This window comes from Loxodonta africana, chromosome 5 (genome assembly GCF_030014295.1).
Source record: "Loxodonta africana isolate mLoxAfr1 chromosome 5, mLoxAfr1.hap2, whole genome shotgun sequence".
NCBI classification, from domain to species: domain Eukaryota; kingdom Metazoa; phylum Chordata; class Mammalia; order Proboscidea; family Elephantidae; genus Loxodonta; species Loxodonta africana.
The window spans coordinates 154,707,476-154,728,820 of NC_087346.1; positions in this window are offsets into that span (position 1 = coordinate 154,707,476).

Genomic DNA, 21,345 nt, shown 5'->3' on the forward strand with positions numbered 1-21,345 from the left:
CGTTTGCAGTTTGGAAGGAATGCACTCAGCTCATAAATGTGAGGAAGGAACTATGAGCAAATCAAATTTCAAATAGTATTTGTGATGGTTAACTTTCTGTGTCAGCTTGGCCAAGCTGTGATTCCCAGTGGTTTGGCCAAATACCAGACTAGTTGCTATTCTGTAATGTGATGTGATATGATGTGATGTGATGTGATGTAATTACTTTCCATAACACAATCTAATGTAATCAAATCAATCAGTCAAAGGGGGAGTTTCTTATGGTGTGCTCTGTCCCCAGACAATAAATAGATGTTTTGGCAGAATTTACTCTCTCTCTTTAGTCTACACTCTTCCCATCTCTTGAACTATGGTTTTGAGAGACAAGCCTGCAGAGGTTTCCAGCTGTCCTCTAATCTATAGATTTTGCACTGGCCAGCTTGCCACAATTGCTTGAGCCAATTCCTTGAGTAAATATCTCTCTCACCCTATATGTATATCACAGTTCTGTTTTTCTAGAGAACGCTGAGACAATGCTTTTATGTTCTGAAACTAATATGGTTACTTGAGCTGCAAAAGTTGCTATTTTCCTGGAAGCAACCAAGGTGTACATCAACAGATGAATGGTTAAATAAATTGTGGTGTATTCATACGATGGAATACTACGCATCGATAAAGAACAGTGATGAATCTGTGAAACATTTCATAACATGGAGGAAATCTGGAAGGCATTATGCTGAGTGAAATTAGTCAGAGGCAAAAGGACAAATATTGTATAAGACCACTATTATAAGATCTTGAGAAATAGTATAAACTGAGAAGAACACATACTTTTGTGGTTACGGGGGGGGGATGGGAGGGAGAGTGGGAAAGGGTTATTTACTGATTAGTTAGTAGATAAGAACTACTTTAGGTGAAGGGAAGGACAATACTCAATACACGGAAGGTCAGCTCAACTGGACTGGACCAAAAGCAAAGAAGTTTCCTGGATAAACTGAATGCTTCGAAGGTCAGCGGAGCAAGGGCGGGGGTTTGGGGACTATGGCTTAAGGGGACTTCTGAGTCAATTGACAAAATAATACTATTATGAAAACATTCTGCATCCCACTTTGAAATGTGGTGTCTGGGGTCTTAGATGCTAACAAGTGGCCATCTAAGATGCATCAGTTGGTCTCAACCCACCTGGATCAAAGGAGAATGAAGAACGCCAAGGTCACACGATAACTATGAGCCCAAGAGACAGAAAGGGCCACATGAACCAGAGACCTACATCATCCTGAGACCAGAAGAACTAGATGGTGCCTGGCCACAACCGATGACTGCCCTGACAGGGAACACAACAGAGAACCCCTGAGGGAGCACAAGAATAGTGGGATACAGACCCCAAATTCTCATAAAAAGACCAGACTTAATGGTCTGACTGAGACTAGAGGAATCCCGGCGGTCATGGCCCCCAAACCTTCTGTTGGCCCAGGACAGGAACCATTCCCGAAGACAACTCATCAGACATGGAAGGAACTGGACAATGGGTTGGAGAGAGATGCTGATGAAGAGTGAGCTACTTGTATCAGGTGGACACTTGAGACTGTGTTGGCATCTCCTGTCTGGAGGGGAGGTAGGAGGGTAGAGAGGGTTAGAAGTTGGCAAAATTGTCACGAAAGGAGAGACTGGAAGGGCTGACTCCTTAGGGGGAAAGTAAGTGGGAGTATGGAGTAAGGTGTATATAAGCTTATATGTGACAGACTGACTTGATTTGTAAACGTTCACTTAAAGCTCAATAAAAATCATTTTAAAAAAAAAGTTCCTATTTTTTAAAAATGTTGTTATTGTTAAGTGCCATTCAGCCAATTCTGACTCGTAGCAACCCTATGTAGAAGAGAATGAAAAACTGCCCAGTCCCACACCATCCTTACCATTGTTGCCATGTTTGAGCCAATTGTTGCAGTTGCGATATCAATCAGGTTTTTTTTGCACATTGTGTTGTTACGTGCCATCCAGTTACTTCCAACTCATGGTGACCCTATGTACAACTGAATGAAACAATGCCTGGTCCTGTGCCATCCTCACAATTGTTGTTATGCTTGAGCCCATTGTTGCAGCCACTGTGTCAATCCATCTTGTTGAAGGTCTTTCTGTTTTTCACTGACCCTCTTCTTTACTGAGCACGATGTCCTTCTCCAGGGACTGGTCTTTCCTGATAACATGTCCAAAGTATGTGAGATGAAGTTTTGCCATCCTTGCTTCAAACGAGCATTCTGGCTCTACTTCTTCCAAGGCAGACTTGTTAGTTCTTCTGGCAGTCCATGGTGTATTCATGATTCTTCTCCACCACCATAATTCAGAGGCATCAATTCTTCTTTGGTCTTCCTTATTCATTGTCCAGCTTTCACAGGTAGATGAGGCAATTGAAAACACCATGGCTTGGGTAAGGCTCACCTTAATCCTTAAAGTGACGTCTTTGCTTTTTAACACTTTAAGGAGGTCTTTTTGCAGCAGGTTTTCCCAATACAATGCATCCTTTGATTTCTCGACTGCTGCTTCCATGGCCTTTGATTGTGGATCCAAATAAAATGAAATCCTTTACAACTGCAATACTTTGTCCCTTTATCATGATGTTGCTTATTGGTCCAGTTGCGAGACTTTTTGTTTTCTTTGTGTTGAGGTGTAATCTACACCGAAGGCTGTGGTCTTTGATCGTCATCAGTAAGTGCTTCAACTCCTCTTCACATTCAGCAAGCGAGGTTGCGTCATCTGTGTATTGCAGGTTGTTAAAGAGTCTTCCTCCAGTCCTGACGCCCTGTTTTTCTTCGTTTAGTACAGCTTCTCGGATTATTTGCTCAGCATACAGATTGACTAAGTATGGTGAAAGGATACGACCCTGACACACACCTTTCTTGACTATAAACCACGCACTATCCACTTATTCTGTTCGAACGACTGCCTCTTAATCTAAGTTCAGGTCCCTCAGGAGTACAAGGAGTGTTCTGGAGTTCTCATTCTTTGCAATGTTATCCATAATTTGCTATGATCCACACAGTCAAATGCCTTTGCATAGCCAATTAAGCAAAGGTAAACATCTTTCTGGTATTCTCTACTTTCAGACAGGATCCATCTGACATCAGCAATGATTTCCCTTGTTCCACGCCCTCTTTGGTATCTGGCTTGAATTTCTGAAAGTTCCCTGCTGCAACTGTTTTTGAATGATTTTCAGCAAAATTTTACTTGTATACCTTGTTTGATAATTTCTGCATTCTGTTGGATGACCTTTATTTGGAATAGGTATAAATACGGATCTTTTCCAGTCAGTTGGCCAGGTAGCTGTCTTCCAAATTTCTTAGCGTAGACGAGTGGGTGCTTCCAACACTGCATCTATTTTTTGAAACATCTCAGTTGGTATTCCATCAACTCCTGGAGCCTTGTTGTTCACCAATACCTTTAGTGCAGCTTGGAGCTCTTCCTTCAGCACCATTGGTTCTTGATCATATACTGCCTCCTGAAACGGTTAAATGTTAACCAATTCTTTTTGGTACAGTGACTCTGTATTCCTTCCATCTTCTTTTGATGTTTTCTGCGTCATTTTTTATTATTTTCCCTATAGGATCCTTCAATATAGCAACTTGAGACTTTAATTTTTTCTTCAGGTTTTCCAGCTGACAAATGCTGAGTGTATTCTTCCCTTTTGGTTTTCTACCTCCAGGTCTTTGCACATGTCATTGTAATACTTTGTCTTCTCTAGACTCCATTTGATATCTTCTTTTCAGCTCTTTCACTTCATCATTTCTTCTTTCACTTAGGTACTTGAAGTTCAAGAGTAAGTTTCAGAGCCTCTTTTGACATCCAGTTTGGTCTTTTCTTTCTTTCCTGTCTTTATGACCTCCTGCTTTCTTTATGTATGATGTCTTTGATGTCATTCCATAACTCATCTGATTTTTGGTCGTTAGTGTTCAGTGCATCAAATCTATTCTTCGGATGGTCTCTAAATTCAAGTGAGATATATTCAAGTTTGGACTTTGGCTTTTATAGACTTGTTCTAATTTTCTTCAGCTTCAACTTGCATATGAGTAATTAATGGTCTGTTCCACAGTGGGCCCCTGGCCCTGTTCTGTCTGACGATGTTGAGTTTTCCATTGTCTCTTTCCACAGATGTAGTTGATTTGATTTCTTTGTATTTCATAGGGCAACGTCCACGTGTATAGTCACCCTTTATGTTGTTGAAAAAAGGTATTTGCAATGAAGAAGTCATTGGTCTTGCAAAATTCTGTCATGTGATCTTCGGCATCATTTATATCACAAAGGCCATATTTTCCAACTACCAATTCCTCTTTTTTTCCAGCCTTTGCATTCCTATTGCAGTAAGTATTGATGCATCTTAATTGCATGTTTGATCAATTTCAGACTGCAGAAGTTGGTAAAAATCTTCAATTTCTTCATCTTTGGTCCTAGGGGTTGGCGAGTAAATGTGAATAATAGTCGTATTAACCGGTCTTCCTTGTAGGCGTATGGATATTATCCTATCACTGACAGCACTGTACTTTTTTAGATCTTGAAATGTTCTTTTTGTTGATGAATGCAATGGCATTCTTGTTAAATTTGTCATTCCCGGCATAGTAGACCTTATGATTGTCTGATTTAAAATGACCAATATCAGTCCATTTCAGCTAACTAATACCTAGGATATCTATGTTTATGCATTCTGTTTCATTATTGACGATTTCCAGTTTTCCCAGATTCATACTTCGTACATTCCACTTTCTGATTAATCAGAACATGGAATACCAGAGTAGACTGGGTCTTAAATCAGTCTTAAAACAAACAAATAAAACAAAACAACAACAAAAGTCAGCATCAAGCCAGCTCTGATTCATGGGTACTCCATGAGTGTTAGAGTGCTACTGTGCTCCACACGACCTTCAACGGCTGATTTTTCAGAGGTAGATCACCAGGCTTTTCTTTTCAGGTGCCTCTAGGTAGACTGAACATCCAGCCTTTAGGTTAGCAGTAGAGTAAGTTAACCATTTGTACTGCCCAAAGACTCTAATCCAATCTGAGTGGTGTCCTTATAAAAGAGAAGCGACACAGAGACTGGCACATAGGGGAAATGGCCATGGAATGAGAGGCAGAGATTGGAGTGATGCGTCTACAAGCCAAGAAATGCCAGGGATTGCCAGCCACACCAGGAGCTAGCAGAGAGGCAAGGAACAGATTCTCCTTTAGAGCCTCAGAAGGAATCAACACAGCTGACACCCTGATTTTGGACCCCCAGGCTCCAGAACTGTGATTCATTAAGTTTCTCTTCTTATACTTTGGGGACTTACATTCACAAGGTATCAAGATTTGTGATATGTTGTTACAGGAGCCCCAAGAGACTAGCACACTTTCCAAACTGCCTGCTGAGCCCAAGTGCCATCTCCCTCTCCCCAGATGCTCACTGCTGGGTCCTTCTGCTTGTTCTCTGTTACCACAGGTACCTCAGGCTCAACAGGCCCCAAATTGGAACTCATCGTCTTTCTCTGAGGTCTCTGCCTCCACTGGGGAATTGCCTGTATATGCAATCTATCTTAGGTTTCTATATCTAATCAGCCACCCAGAAACCATTCTTGCTCCACACTGTCTCCCTGTCTGGCACGCTCAGTAGTATTGGGGATTGATTTCCTGTCTGTTTCTGAAGTCCTCTCCTTTTCCATCCTGTTGTTGTGGCTCCAGGTCAAGCACTCACATTCTCCTGCCAGTAAGCTGTGCCTCTCCCAACTGGTGTGCCTGTTTCTGGTCTCATCGTTCTCAACCCCTCTCCTTCACTGCAGCCAGTATGAATGCTTCCTGAAGATGGAGCTTCCCCTCTGTTACCAAGGGTCCCTTACGACATCTAAACCAGAAAACAAACAAGCGAACCAGCTGCTGTTGAGTTAATTTCAATTCGTAGTGACCCCGTGTATGCAGAGCAGAACTGTGCTCCACAGGTTTCCATTGGCTGTGACCTGGTGGCACAGTGGTTAAGAGCTCAGCTGCTAACCAAAAGGTTGGCAGTTCAAATCTACCAGCTGCTCCTTGGAAATGAGTTCAAATCTACCAGCTGCTCCTATGGGGCAGTTCAGCTCCGTCCTGTAGGGCTGCTGTGAGTTGGAATCAACAAGATAGCAACGGGTTTTTGTTTTTTTTTACTGGTGGCCTTTTGGAAGTAGGTTGCCAGGGCCTTTCTTTGGAGATGTCTCTTGGTGAACTTGAACCTTCAAGTTTTCAGTTAGTAGCTGAGCGGTTAACTTTTTGTACCACCCAGAGACTCCTGTGACACCTAGCCCTGTTCTCTTTGGTGTCATCACCACCATCATCATCATCATGCCACTTCACCACTGTCATCATCTCCATTACCCTCCTTCCCAACTACCATCCATTGAGCCCTGACATGCCAGGCTCTGACCTAAGCCTTTATCTGCATAATCTCATGGAGTTTTCACGGCACATCTGTGATCTCTGTTTTACACGGAATGGAGAAGAGACCAAAACCCGAACCAAACCCACTGCCATCTAGTCGATTCCGACTCATAGTGACCCTACGGGACAGAGTAGAACTCCCCCATAGTGTTTCCAAGGAGTGCCTGGTGGATTTGAACTGCCAAACTCTTGGTTAGCAGCTGCAGCACTTAACCACTACGCCACCAGGGTTTCCTGGAGAAGAGAAGCATCAGGCATATTCCCCACACAGTCTGCTCAAGGGAGTAGCTCTCTCATGCCCTGGATCTGCCAAAATATCATCATCCCCCCATTTTGTAGAGCAGGGGATCTGTCAGGTACCCCATCAGCTTGTAAAATCAAATTTATTTCCCCAAATTACATAACTTGGCTCTCTCACAGAACCCAAAAAAACCCAGTGCTGTCGAGTCAATTCCGACTCATAGCGACCCTATAGGACAGAGTAGAACTGCCCCATAGAGGCTCTGTCACAGAAAAGTCCCTAAATCTTTGACTATTCTAACTTCATCAGTTGTGTGTGTGTGCGCAAAGGATTTCACTGCTTGTCAAGAAATCTCTGCTCTGCTTCTTGGATGATCAGCATTTTTTCGGCTGTCAGGGCTCCCTGACTCCTTCCGAGGAGGGTGGGCATTTCCTTCCCTCCCCTTATCCCCTTCCCTCCTCTTCCCCCATAGCACCCTGAGCTTGCCTCTGTTAGACCTCTTATCACATACTAGATTCAGAGAGGATCCGGGTCAGCTAGGACTGTGTTTGGTTTGTGTTAAGGATCGAATTGTACGCCCTCAAAGTATTCAAATCCTAACCACTGTACCTGTAAATATGACCCTGTTTGGAAATAAAGATTTTCTTTTGGTATGTTAATGAGGTCTTACCAGTGTAGGGTGAATCCTAAGCCTAATCCCTTCTGAGTTATAAAAAGAGCAGAATAGACACAGAAACACACAGGAGGCAGGCAGATGCTAGAGGCTATCTGAAGACGGAGGTGGATGAATCTACAAGCCAGGAATTCAAAAGATTGCTGGCTACCAGGAGCAGAAAAAGAGTCACTGGGTGGTGCAAATTGTTAACAAGCTTCATTGCTAACCGAAAGGTTGGAGGTTCGAATCCACCAGAGGCACTTTGGTATCAAGTGAGGCCTGGTGATCTATTTCTGAAAACTCAGCCATTGAAAACCCTATGGAGCACAGTTCCACTCTGACACACAAGCATCACCATGACTCAGAGCCGACTCCATGACAGGTTACCTTCCCAGTGTTCCCTCCCTCCCCGCTCGCCTTCCTCATGGGAGTGTGCTTCTTCAGAATGAGAACCCAAACCCAGCCCACTACTGTTGAGTCGGTTCTGACTCATAGCGACCCGATAGGGTTTCTGCGGCTATGAACCTCTGCAGAAGCAGCCTGCCACATCTTTCTCCTGCAGAGCCGCTGGTGGTTTCGAACTGCCAACCTTTCAGTTAGCAGCTGAACACTTTAACTGCCAGGCCACCAGGGCTCCTTTCACAATGAGAGTGACAGCCTCATAACTCGATGCTCCAAACCTACCAGCTTCTTTGTCTAAAATTCTGCCTTCCTGGCTCCTCGCTCTTCCCCAGACCTCAGCGCAGAAGGTGTCTCTTATTCTCGTGCAGGCAGATTGCTGGTGATCTGACCTTATCCCCCTGACAAAAGGCTCTTGCCTCAACTTGGGGTAAGTTTTGTTTTCATTTTTTTTTTTTTGCCTGTGGATGTCCAATTGTTCTATCATCATTTGTTGAAAAGTCAATCCTGCCTTCATTGAACTGTTTTTGTACCTTTTCAAAAATCATTTAGGTATATTGTGTGAGTCTATTTCAGGGTTCTCTAGTCTCTTCCATTCTTCTGTGTGTCTATCCATCTGCCAACACCACCCAGTCTTCATTACTGAGGCGGTATTGTTGTTGTTAGCTGTGGTGGAGCAGGCCACCAACCCATGGTGATCTCATGCACAGTGGAATGAAATGGATTGAACCTTTGTGATCTATATGGTTTTCACTGATTATTAGAAGTAGATCGCCAGTCTGTCTGTCTTAGTCTAGAAGCTTTCCTGGAACGTGTTGAGTGTCACAGCAACACACAAGCCTCCAATGACAGATGGGTGATGGCCATGCTTGAGGAACATTGGCCAGGAGTCGAACCCGGGTCTCCCACATGAAAGGCGAGAATTCTACCACTGGACCGCCACTGCTTCCGAAGCTATATCACCACCATCACCCACTGCCATCAAGTTCATTCCGACTCATAGTGACCCTCTAAGACAGAGTAGAATTGCCCCATAGGGTTTCCAAGGCTGTAATCTTTACAGGAGCAGACTGCCACTTCTTTCTCCCACAGAGTGGCTGGTGGGTCCAAACTGTAAGCCTTTTGGTTAGCAGCCAAGTGCTTAACCACTGTGCCACCAGGGCTCTTTATGTGGCTATATAGTATATGTAAACAAGCAAACAAAAAACCTAAACTGCCCCATAGGGTTTCCAAGGAGTGGCTGGTGAATTTGAACTGCCTACCTTTTGGTTAGCAGCTGAGCTCTTAACCACTGCACCACCAGGGCTCCATAGTATATATAGTAGTATATACGTTGTTGTTGTTAGGTGCCATCGAGTTGGTTCCAACTTATGGAAACCCTATGCACAACAGAACGAAACACTGCCCAATCCTGTGCCATCCTTAAAATTGTTGCTATGCTGGAACCCGTTGTCGCAGCCACTGCGTCAATCCATCTCGTTGAGGGTCTTCCTCTTTTTCGTTGATCCTCTCTTTTACCAAGCATGATGTCCTTCCCCAGGGACTGATCCCTCCTGATAACATGTCCAAAGTATGTGAGGTGTAGTCTTGCCATCCTTGCTTCTAAGGAGCATTCTGATTGTACGTCTTGCAAGACAAGTATATATGTTGGATAGAGTAATTCCTCCCATTTTAATCTTCATGTTCAAGATTGCTTTACCTATTGAATGGCTAAAATTTCCTACCGCTCTGAGGATAGCCCTTGGGCTGTGTATGTTTCTCTCCCTCCTTCCTGGCTTCTTTCTTCCCTCCCTCCATCCCTCCTCCCTCTCTCCTCCTCTATCTCATTATCAGTAATGCCATATAACAAACCACTGGCTCCCAGCACTGAGCCTTTAGCCCTCTGACACCTTTCAGGTTGGCTCTGCTGATCGTGGCAGGGCTCTCTCGTGTGTCTGGGCAGTGGCTGGCTGTCAGGTAGTCTGGATGAATTCCCCTGAGGCAGGTGGGCTACTGGTGCAGCCCACCTGACTCATTCTCAGGAAGGTAGCTAAGCATGCTCCTCTGGAGAAAGTAGAAGATTAAGAGAGGAAGTGGATCCATACAAGCCTCTGCTTACATTAATTCTGCTAATATTCCATTGACTAAATCAAGTCAAATGATATGTCTGCACTGAGACTCAGTGGTGGTGGTGGCGGTGGTGGTAGGGGAAATACCCCACCTCTTGACCCATAAGGTCACATTGCAAAGGGCATGGATACAGAGCGGGGTAAAGAATTGGGGCAACGAATGCTGTCTAAATACTACGTGGTTCAAAACAGTACAAAAGTGTGCAGCAGGTTTTTATCCTTTCACCTTACCTGTTCCATCTGTATGCTGAATAAATAATCCAAGAAGCCATATCACATGATGAAGAACATGGCATCAGGATTAGAGGAAGGTCCATTAACAACCTGCGTTATGCAGATGACACAACTTTGCTTCCCGAAACTGAAGAGGACTTGAAGCACTTACTGATGAAGATCAAAGACTACAACCTTCACTATGGATTACACCTCAACATAAAGAAAACAAAAATCCTCACAACTGTACCACTAAACAACACAATGATAAATGGAGAAAAAAACTGAAATTGTCAAGGATTTCATTCTACTTGGATCAACAGTCAACGTCCATGGAAGCAGCAATCAAGAAATCCAATGACATATTACACTGGGCAAATCTGCTGGAAAAGACCTCTTTAAAGTTTTAAGAAACGAAGTTGTCACTATATTACTAAAGTGTGCCTGACCCAAGCCGTGATATTTTCGATCATCTTGTATGCATGAAAAAGGAAGACAAGAAGAATTGGTGTGTTGGAACTGTGGTGTTGAAGGAAAATATCGACTATACCGTAGACTGTCAAAAGAACGAACAAATCGATCTTAGAAGAAATACAACCAGAATGTTCCTTAGAAGCTATGATGGTGAGACTTTGTCTTGTTTACTTTGGACATGTCATCATGTTTGGTAAAGCAGAGGGTCAGCAAAAATCAAGGAAAACCTCAATAAGATTGGTTGTCACATAGCCGCAACTGTGGGCTCAAACATACCAATGATCATGAAGACCAGGCAACGTTTCGTTCTGTTATATATGAGGTCACCATGAGTCGGAGCCTACTGGAGGGCAACTAACAACAACAACGATACTGTCAAGATACCAGAGCCCTAAACTCCTCGCTCTGCCCTTGTATCCTAAGACTGCCCTGGAACCTGCATCCTAGTCATCAGATCCTCATGCCAGGCCAGCGTCACCTTTATAGATTTGTTTCCAAGAGTAGATAGTTTAAGTCCTTGGTGTAGTTAATACCCAACGTAAACACTGAGAACATTTACATTTCTGGGACCCAAAATATATGGCAGCTAACAGTGGATGTTTGCTTATGTTTAACATGGAAATGAATCTAAACTTAATCATCTGCCTCAGCATGATGGCTTATTTATTCTTGTCTGGCCAAGCAGTCTTCATGAATGAAGCACTGAGGCAGAACTGATGTTCGCGGTGCCTTGACTTTAGCGTTGAGCATTATGTAAGTAACACTGTCGTCTGTACTAAAGGACAAGTAGTAGGTATTTTCTTGACTATTAGCTGTCACCTCCTCCCAGACCTTCTGGTTGTTGTTGATACCTGCTGTGGAGTTGCCCCCGCCTCACGGCAACCTCATGCATGAAGGAACACAGTGTTGCCCAGTCCTGCACCGTCCCCATGGTCAGTTGTGGATCGGGTCCTCACTGGCTGATTTCCGGGAGTAGATCACAAGCCCTTTCTTCCTACATGGACTGTCTGTAAGCTCCACTGAAACCTATTCAACATCCCAGCAACGGGCAGGTCTCCACTGACGGGTGGGTGGCACCTGCGGGTGAGGAGCATTGGCCGGGGATTGAACCCAGGTTTCCCACGTGGAATGTGAGAATTCTACCTCTGAACCACCGATGACTCTGCTGTTTGGTACTTGAGTTGAAAATTATCAGTAGACTGTAGACCACAAGTGAGCTTCCTAGTCTTGTACTCTTACTTCATTAAGTAGGTTTTTAGTAGAAATGGTCATGCTTTAGCCATTGGCAGAGCTTCCCTTTGAATCAATGAGTTTAGGGCTGGGATGGACCTTAGAGATGTCCCTGTCACATCACTTTCTTTCCACATGAGGAAATAGACTCAAACAGGAAGGTGACTATCCAGGGTTGTACAGAGTTTACCGAATTAACTGAAGCCTTCACCTCCTGGAGCTGTTTAGCCCTCATTCCATCCTGCAGGAATGCAGAGCTGCTTACAAAATTTTGTTTCCAAAATATCTTTTTGTTTGTAAAACTCAGATACAGTGTACACACAGGTGTGTACACACAGGTGTGTACACACAGGTGTGTACACAACACATATGTGGACTTATTCATTTATCCATTCACTCACCCACCCAGCCATCATTTATTGAGTCCCTCGGTGCCGTGCACTGGGCTGGGCAGGCAGGAAGCAACTGTACCCAAGACAGCTTTTGCTTTTGAGGAATTGATAGCCTAACTCTTAACCTCTCTCTCGCTCCCATATGTGTTTGTCTCTTTTCTTATCATGGATTTCGCGTTTCCACCAGCATCCAAATTAGCTTCTGTCCTGAGGTTGGTGCTCTATAAGTATTTTCCTGTCAGAATCAGGCACGTGATTTCCTGAATGCTTATAGATTCAGTGTTTTTGCTGATAAGAGTGTAGAGTAAAAGAAAAAAGGCTTTAGGGCTTTATGAAATACATCTATCAACTAGAAAACAAAACTATTTTTAATGAGGCTAAGGGAGGCGATGGTTGCAGTTGAGTTTAGCAAATATAGGTTGCCTGCTTTGCACCAGGGATATAAGCAGGGAATGCATGAAAAATACACCCAATAACTGGTCCAGCACTGACCCGGCCACCAGAGTAGATGCCAGCCAGGAGCTGGACCAGTGCCTCCCGCTGAATATCGGCTCTGGACATGAACTCGAATGAAACCTACGCCTTGTCCCCAAGGAACCCAAGATGAGTGAGGAAGGCCGTGTGCACAGACCACTCAACCAGGTCCACGAGTGCTAGGACTGCCCAATGAACAGGGTGCCCTGGGAGTTCTGAGGTGAAATACATGCAGTGGAGCCTCTCTTTCTGTGTAAGGAGCTGTCAGTTCCAACCCTGGGGTAGTCTGGGAGCCTGTGGCCTTCAAGTAAGTAGATTACCTGCTGAGAGTGAAAATTACACATCTAAAGAGTTGTCTCCATGAGTTACAGGTACCAAGTGCCATCAGTGTCAGTACTGAGCTTCGTGGTTTTGATGCCACTGCATTTAACTCTGGTCCTCTGGGAAATTTATTTTGAGGTCTAGTGAAAGGAGAGGCACTAATGAAATTTAATTTTTTTCCAAACAGCTAACTAGTTCTCCCAGTACTGTTCACTGAATCCTTCTTATCTTCCCTACTGGGTTCCAAACTAGGTCCATTAACCCCAAAGCTGTGCGCCTCCCTCCACACCTTCCTCCCTTGCTGCTGTGCAGTTTCACGACTCAGTTTCCAGTAGAATAAACTTCACTAGTGGTTATGTCGTTTTCACTCACAGCAGGCATCTTTTCATGTGCAAGGAACATTGGTTGAATGAATGAATGCACTATGTATTCTTTTATCTCTTCTAAACTATGTATCTCTTATTGTCTTCAAAACATATCGGCAACACATTTTACCTATTCTCACCTATTTATTCTCCTATTCAATTTTGAGGAACAAGCTTGGTTATGATTCTGTTAGATGTGAACCTTAATTGGGCAGGAACTGACAAATCTTTCTAGAGGGCTGAAAACTTTACTACCTTATTCCATCAGTTACCCAAGTGGTAGGTATTATCATGCCCATTTTACCGATGATGATAGCAAGATTCTGAGGAGTTAGGGCCATCTTCTCCCTGGAGCTTTCTCAATTCCCAGGCAGACGTGACCCTGTCATTGCTAATGTGTATAGCACTACCTTGGGCATCTTCCTATTGGTACCCATTCATTCATGCATCGGCTATTTATTGAGTGCCTACTGGGTACCATGGAAACCCTGGGGGCGTAGTGGTTAAGTGCTACAGCTGCTAACAAAGGGTTGGCAGTTCAAATCCACCAGGCACTCCTTGGAAACCCTGCGGGGCAATTCTACTCTGTCCTATGGGGTTGCTGTGAGTCGATTCCGACTCAACGGCAATGGGTTTTTTTTTGTTTGCTGGGTACCGTAAATGGTTTGCTCTCAGCTAGTAACTGAAAGGTTGGTGGTTCAAAGCCACCCAGCAGTGCCACAAAATAAAGTTCTAGTGATCTACTTCTCTAAGATTACAGCCATTGAAAATCCTGTGGAGTGCAGCTCTGCTTCAACGCACATGGGGTCGCCTTGGTTAGAATCGGCTCAATAGCAACAGGTTTGGTTTGGGTTTGCTATATGCTAGGCATTATTTTAAGGAGCCTTGTGGTGTTAAGCATTCAGCTGATAACTCAAAGATTGGTGGTTCAAACCCACCCGGCCACTCTCCAGGAGAAAGACCAGACAATCTGCTTCGATAAAGATTACAGCCTAGAAAACCCTATGGGGCAGTTCTGCTCGGTCACGTGGGGTCGGTATGAGTTGGAATCAACTCGACGGCAACAGGGTGTCATGTTCACAGGTTCCAGGGATGAGGCCGTGCACATCTTTGGGACCACACGTCCACAATGCGAATACACTGAAGAATCTAAACAGCGCTTGGATTGCAGGCTTTGGGATGGCGGACTGAGGGGAGAAGGAAGGATTCTTCTCTGTCTTGGACCTGTGAACAAGCCCAGCACCCTGCAGCCAATGGTTTCATTCACTGTGTGGGTGGCCTTTTTCTGAGAACTGCCACGGTCTTATCTCCTGGTCTCAAAATAACCTTTCTAAAGCCCGACACCCCTGGGAGAGTGAGTCAGTCATTGGGAAGGTGGCATGGAAAGCAAGGGGCCACAGATCCTCTCGAGTGGTGTTTCAGCCAGGCCCTCCTGAGGCCAGACCCACCCTTGCCCTGAGAAATGTCTTGCAATCTAGTGAGTTAAGCCTCCCCGTGCCCCACCCCTCTCATTCCCTTCCACTCAGACCCTGTCCCCTTTTCCTGAAAATCCTCCTGTGGTTTGATGCCACCGGCTTTTGTTTTTGCTGTCGGTTTGCCAGGAATGCTCACTTCCCTTGTTCATCCCCTTGGGATCTCTTGCCGCTCTTGAACCCACACTCAGTGTCTTGTGCTTTTCAGAATTTTCCCAGGCTGCCCCAGGCAGGACGGAGCAAATCCTCCTCCCTGTGCCTTGTGCCCATCTCCACTACTGCACTCATCGCCTGTTTTGTGGTCTGCTGGGACCTGGGTGTGCCCTACCAGGCTGCGAGCTCCATGTGAGCAGACGCCGTCACCTCCTATGACCCGGCGCCTGTCAGGATTAAGCATACCATAGACCTTCAGCAAACGGGAGGAAAATAGACCTGCTTCTAGGAATGAGAATGTCCCTGTCCCTGTCTCACCCACAGGCACAGGCAGCACCAGCACCACTAAGTGCTTGCTCTGCCTCTCCCTTTCCTGGGCGACTGGTTGACCAGCACCCCATCTTTTCAGGGCCTCTTTCTGTCAGCAGGCTGTCATATAACTGCTGAGACGGCTGTTTCCTTAATTACCATCACATAGCAGCCTTGCCTCTCTGAGATGGTATCTCAGAGATTTTAATTAAAGTTTGTTGTTCTGTTGGTTTTGACTCATAGCTACCTCATGTGGCTCCATAGAGTTTTCTAGGCTGTAATTTTACGGGACCAGATCTCCAGGTCTTTTCTCCCTCAGAGCTATTGGGTGGGTTCAAACCACCAACCTTTCAGTTAGCAGCCGAACACTTAACCGTTGTGTCACCAGGGTTCCTGCTTACTGTCTTAAAATAATACATCTTTATTATGCTACATATCAGGGGGTTGGGAGTCCTAAAATGGTTAAATTATTTTAAACCTAGCCATTTTAACCATTTTTAAACCTTAACCATTGCACCATCAGGGCAATGGTTAAGGTTCAGGTTTGGCTCTTTCCTAAGAGCTTAAACAGATGTCAATTGACCATGTTTTCTTTGCCCTACTCAGAACCTTCCAGTCCATTTTCATCAGGCTTGGAAAATCCCCAAAGCCCTAAACCCAGCCTGTACAGCTATGCATAACCTCCTCTGGATCACCCCTCTGACAGGGCCTCGCACTTGCTGCACTCCAGCCATCCTTGCCTGTTTGCTGTTCCTGGAGACCACCGTGCTTGTTCCTGCCCCAGGGCCTTTGCACTTGCCATTCCTTTTGCCTGTAATACCGTCCCCTGGGTGTCTGTATGCTGTGCTCTTTCACTTTGTGGATCTACTTGCTTGTTCTTTCCTTAGAAAGTCCTGCCCTATATAAAATAGCAGTTCCCATCACCAGTACAGTAACTATCCCTTTACCCAGTGGTAGAACAAGTGGCCCCCAAAGATGTCCATGTCCTAATCCCCAGAACCCGTGAATATGGTACCTTAACTATAGGGTTGCTATGAGTCAGAATTGACTCAACAGCAATAGGTTTTTTTTTCAACTGGGAAAAGGGACTTTGCAGATGTGATTCAATTAAAGATCTCAAGATGGGGAAGTTATCCTGGGTTATCCAGGTGAGTCCAATGCCTGGTGGCTCAGTGGTTAAGAGCTCGGCTGCTAACCAAAAGGTCAGCAGTTCGAATCCACCAGCCACTCCTTGGAAACGCTATGTGGCAGTTCTACTCTGTCCTACAGGGTCACTATGAGTCGGAATCAACTGGATGGCAACGGGTTTGGTGTTTCGGGTTTTTTTTTGGACTACATTCCTGGTTTTATGTATCTGAAAGGAACACTCTGGCTTCCAGTAATAGCAAACCTGACGTACAGAGGCTCGAACAAATAAGGTTGCTTTTTTCTTTTTCCTTGTATAATGAGAAGTCCGGAAGCAGGTGGTTGTTGGCATGGCGCCGGAGACAGAACAATAGGCAGTGTCTTCTCTGCAGCATTCTTGTCCTTTTGGTTTTGTTTGTTTCCTCATAGACACAAGATGGCTGCTGCAGCTGCAGACATCACATCTGTGTCATGGCAGGAAGAGGATGGAAGGGTTGAAGGTGGGGGCCGTTCCAGCTCCGTCAGGAAAGAAAGCTTTCCTAATGCCTTACCCCCGACTCGCACCCCAGCGGTCTTCTGTTTAGATTTTATTGGCTAGACCTGGAACACAATGCCACCGCTGGCTGTGTGAGTGGCTGGGAAAGTTAAGTGAGGAACAGAACAGCTCAGATGAATCAGATCAGTGGTTCTCAAAGTATGGTCCATGAACTATTAGCGTCACCTGCAAATTCTCCAGCCCCTTCCCAGGAACTGAAGGTTTGAGGTCCACCAGCATGTTTTAACAAGCCTCCAAGGTTTTAGAGCTGCTGGGTTAGCTCAGTCAAGACCCATTCCTGGGTATGGACAGTTCTAATTCATCCCCAGGGGGTTGGGGGTGTTATTGGCCACACCATCCCTAAACAGAACTGGGGTTTCATTACCAAGGAAGAAGGGAAATCTAAGACCAGACGAGCAAGTAACTGTTACTTGGTGAGCCAGTAACCACCACAGTGTGGTATTTTACTATCCCTATGAGGCTGCAAGGTAGGTGTGGCACTGTCCCCATATTTTCCGGTGAGGCCACTGGCACTCCTCCACTTTGCCTTTGGGCAGCAACCTGTCACCAGTTTCCACCTTAATGGTTCACTTATAACAGTGTCACTGTTGGGCAACTTTCTCTCAATGTCTGGTGGTCTGAACAGATAGGTTTTCAAAAAATGCACCCTCACCACCAACCCCTGCCACCGAGCTAGCTCCAGCAGTGCTTTGGTTTATTTAAAAACCCAGTGATTAATGAACTAGAAAGTCTGGGGTGATCAGCCAGCCCAGGTTGCCTGGGGCTGAAGGGTTTGCTGGGATGCAGGACTTTCAGGGCTAAATCTGTGAAGTTCTGGGAAAAGCAGGATAAGCTGGTCACCTTAAGAAGCCCAGTCTCCAACCATCCCGCATCCCCCAGCCAGCTCCTCTTGCTCTGGGCAAACAATCCTATATGGTGATGGGATTTCTAGGACCTGTCTTTGGCTTGGCAGGCTCCCTGACTGAAGCTGTTCCAACTTGTTTTTCAACCAAGTGTTAACCCTCTATTTATTCAAGGCATACTCAGTTATGCACTGTTATGTAAGTATCAGTTCGCAGGGTATCAGGGAGATGCCAAGTAAATGAGAAACACAGGCCATGTGCTCAAAGTCATTTAAATCCAATCTAGCCTGAGAAGCAAGTAGATAATAAGGATCTATTGGCCCCGTACATTATGTTACAATCCCCCAAGGAATCCACACTCCTGTAGGGCATATGGATGGGTGGGAATATTTACAACATTATAATACTAATTGTTAAAATAATAATGGCTTTCGGCATTTGACGACTTGCTCAATAATTAACGAGGCTGGTGGAGAACGGAAACCCTGGTGGCGTAGTGGTTAAGTGCTACGGCTACTAACCAAAGAGTCAGCAGTTCGAATGCGCCAGGTGCTACTTGGAAACTCTACGTGGGCAGTTCTACTCTGTCCTGTAGGGTCGCTATGAGTCAGAATCGACTCGATGGCACTGGGTTTGGTTTGGGTTGGGTTGGTGGAGAACCAAGCCTTATCTCTAGAAGGAATAAAACTGGAGCTGGGGAATGTGACTCAAGAGGACAGCAGCAGTGGGCTTCCTAACGCTGAACCCCAGAATTAGCCAGACTCACCCACCTGATCAAAGATAATGCTGGATCCTCAGACCTCTGCACAGGGTGGTGACCCCTGAAAAGTTTTAGGTACGGAGAAGCAGAGAACTGGAGAAGAAGCTGGCTCCCTGAAGACAGTCAGATTCCAAAGAGAAAGAAGGCTGAGCAGAAGCATTTGTGTGAAATTCCTTTTCCATAGCACCCCTCAGATAACTCACACAACCTTTGATGGGGCAGGAGGTCAGGAGTGTTTAAGGAAATACCTTTGTCAGAAAAAAAAAAAAAAAACAAGGTAAGGCACCATTTTCCCCATTTTACAGATGAGGTAACTGAGGTACACAGAGACTAACTGACTTGTCTAAGGCCACACAGACTGTGACAGAGCTGGGTTACAGACTGTGCCCTGGGGTACACATGACTCCAGGGCATGTCCTCCTAACTCCTGGTTAGATGTCTGTAGACATCTCAGAGATAGCACTGAGGAGGAAGTGTTTACTGGGGGTGAAGGGAAAGCTTCACAAGGCAGACTACACCTGAGCCAGATGTCAAAAGCCAGGTAGAAGTTTTCCCAAAGATAAGGGATGTTGGAGGAATGGCCTTCCAGACAGACGAAACAACAGCACAGAAACATGGTGGCAGGGAAGCAACATGGTGCCTTCGGTTGGTTATTGGAGGTAAGATGGCAAATGCCAACAGTGACACCTGCCTCAGGGGATCTTGGGGCCTTATTGATATGATATGTATATCTCTGAGTTTCTGCTGCATAACCAGGCTGCAGCCCAAGGTTGTTACTTTGTCTTCTCCCCTGACTTTTGGTGAGTGGATGAGAGGTGAAAATATGGAATTTCTTTTCTTGGCAAGTTGTTCTCAAAGGAGATTCCTCAAGGTCAAAGAACCAAAGCTTTGCTAAGTTAAGCATTAACTCCATCACTCTATTCTAAGCACGTTAGACATTAGACAGCACACTGGATTCTGACTTTGGCTTGGCAGGGACACAATTCAACATAATTACCCTCTATTGCATCAGTTTAATACACAAGGAACTGATTATATTCACTCACTTCCCCACATCCTTGCCTTAGTTATGTAGTGAACTAATCAATTCATTTCATCTTTGGTAAATAACATGTCATGCCTAGTTATTGAACACTGACTGTAATTCAGTCTAATTCAAAAATATTTACCCAACTCTTTTATTATGTACCAGGAACTGTGCTTGGCACTATGAGTATGGAAATTAGTTCATTCAATTATCCCTTTAGTTAATGAGTATTTATTGAATTCTGACTGTGTACTAAACATTGTGCTAGGTGCTAGAGTAAAATAGCCAAAAACTAACATGGCCTTTGACCTCCTGGAGTTTATAGTCTAGTGAAGAAAAGTGATCTTAATCAAATACACAAATAAGTGTAAGATTATACAGAATTATGTATATTTGGCCAACAGTTGGTATACTGTGGTGGCTTGCATGTTGCTGTGATGCTGGAAGCTATGCCACTGGTATTTCAAATACCAGCAGGGTCAGCCATGATGGACAGGGTTTCAGTGGAGCTTTCAGACTAAGGGAGACTGGGAAGAAAGGTCTGGTGATCTGCTTCTGAAAACTAGCCAGTGAAAATGCTGTGGTTCACAACAGAGCGTTGTCTGGCTCACTTGCTTTGGACATATCCTCAGGAGGGATCATGAGGGATCAACCGCTGGAGGAGGACACCACGTTTGGTGAAGTAGAGGGCCAGTGAGGATGAGGAAGACCCTCAGTGAGTTGCACTGACGCACAAGGAGCAACAATGGACTTGAATATGCTGGTGGTTTGAGGATGACTCAGGACCAGGCAGCGTTTCGTTCTGTTATACATAAGGTCACCATGTGTCGGTCACCATGTGTCGGTGTTGACTCGGTGGCAGCTAACAACAACATACATTTTGGAGGAGTGCTCCACAGTGTGGGAGCGTGTAACAGGGGGACCAGACTTAGCCTGGAGGGTAGGGGCGGAAGGATGAAGTGCAGTTCACAAGTGTGGGACCACAGAGGAGCATTAACGGTCTGGGGAATGGCTTGTGGGATGAGGGTATGGGGCTCTTAGAGGCACAGAAAGAAAGCTTGTGTCTGGAGCTCAGTGGGTGTAGGGGAGAGTGGTGGGAGGTGAATTTGGGCAGGGACCTGATTGTGTAGGCTCTTGTAGCCATGGGAAGGAATTTGCTCTTTCCCTTGAGAGCGAAGGTGGTGGTGGGACGCATTGGAGGTGTGTATGTAGAGAATGAGTCCCTGGGTGGTGCAAAGGGTTAATGCACTTAGCTGCTAACTGAAAAGTTGGAGGTTCAAGTCCACCCAGAGGAAGAAGAAAGGCTTGGTGATCTACTTCCGAAAAATCATTGAAAACCCTGTGGAGCACCGTTCTATTCTGACACACATGGGGTGCCATGAGCCGGAGCTGACTTGATGGCTACTGGTTTAACTGGTATGCAAAGGGTGATCAAGATCATCTTGCCTGCAGAGTAGAAAGCACACCCTGGGGTGGAAGAGTCAAGGGGGGGACCCTGGAAGGCCACCACTGTGGCCCAGGTGAGAGATGATGGCGGATTTGATCAGAGGGGTAGTCACGGCGGTGGACAGTGACAGTAAAGAGGTAAAATGGACCTAACCTGGTGAAGGACTGGATATGGGGTTGGAAGGGAGAAGAGTCAAGGATAAGTTCTAGGTTTTGGGATTGCGTGGTCAGATGGATACTGCTAACACTCACCCTAGGTTCTGCTGTGGGTCCATTGAGTTTAAGGTGGCTTTGAAGTCTCTGAGAGGAGCTGTGGGGTAGGCATCAATACATGCAGCCTGGAAGCCAGAGGAGAGACACCTGGAAGAGTCATTG